Source organism: Pygoscelis adeliae, unplaced genomic scaffold (assembly GCF_000699105.1).
Source record: "Pygoscelis adeliae isolate BGI_AS28 unplaced genomic scaffold, ASM69910v1 Scaffold267, whole genome shotgun sequence".
Taxonomy (NCBI): domain Eukaryota; kingdom Metazoa; phylum Chordata; class Aves; order Sphenisciformes; family Spheniscidae; genus Pygoscelis; species Pygoscelis adeliae.
Genome location: NW_008825150.1, coordinates 5,662,049 through 5,663,157, shown reverse-complemented (window position 1 = coordinate 5,663,157; position 1,109 = coordinate 5,662,049). Strand labels below are relative to the sequence as shown.

Here is a 1,109-nt window from a genome sequence, read left to right as displayed (position 1 = left end):
TTCAGGTATCAAATTGTAAAAGGCTTCCAGTTACAAGATCTAGCACAGGTAAGGTCTGTCTGAGCTTTTGGAATTGCACTCTTTCTCACATCTAATACTGATAAGGAACTCAACATTTTTTCAACATGCTGTTTGTCTTCTTTCAGAGGTACATGCTTTAAGCGGTTTTGTCGTGGAACCGTCAGACTTTCTTTTAACTCGCTTAAAGAATTCTAATAGTGTGTGTCAAACTCTGTTTCTGCACAGAAGTAATTACCGACTGCCAGCTCTGGTGTTCCCTCGAGCATTAAGTAGAAAGTGGCACGAACTTACTTGAATTGCTAAATATTGTTTTCACAGGGTTTCTGGCAGTAAAATCTTGATCATTTCCACCCCCAGTATCTACCTCATATTTAGGGTGTTAAATGAATGTTCTGTATATATTATGAGGTATTTTCTTGCTAGTCAACTTAACGCCCACTGATGATTTCAGGATGCATAAAGACCCCTCCACCCACACAGCACAGTCGGAAAGAAGCCGCCAGGTCTGCCGGTGTGTCAGCCTCCACTGCCCCAGGCCCTTGCAGTCCACAGGAGCTCCTTGCCATCCTAGCGGAGAATTTTGCCCTGCGGGGTGATGAGTAATGCTGTGATCCAAGCTGCTCTCTCACTCAAGAACAAGTGGAATTACAACCACACAACTGTGTATAACTCATGATTTAATGTTGCTGAAGGCCTGTTCTCCTATGTAAAGTTACTTACCCTCGTGCAATTTAAAATGCCTATTCCAAATTCTCGTGCTGGCAATCACAGCAACATACCGTGCATCAGGGTAAATGCCTTGTAAGCGATGACTGGAAAACCAAGGTGTAGATATTGACTTCCATTTACTAATGCCCTGCACAGCATGATGTCACACAGGATCAAATATTCACTCAGGATCCTGCTAAGGTTTCATAGCCCACACTGGGATTGCTCGCTGCTCTAGCTGTGCTATACTCTACCTAAATTCTCACTGGAGTAAGCAAGCTTAGCTATGTGTCTACAAGCTGCAGTCATACTTTTGGTTTTTAGTCCAGACACACCCATGGAGACCTGCACAGACATACTTCTTTATGATATACATACAG

The 1,109-nt window shown here is 43.2% G+C and overlaps 1 protein-coding gene across 1 annotated transcript in view; it reads left to right on the top strand.

Annotated features, from left to right (window-relative positions):
* Positions 1-1,109, top strand: part of PCLO (piccolo presynaptic cytomatrix protein) — a 392,271-nt gene that overhangs the window by 244,263 nt on the left and 146,899 nt on the right.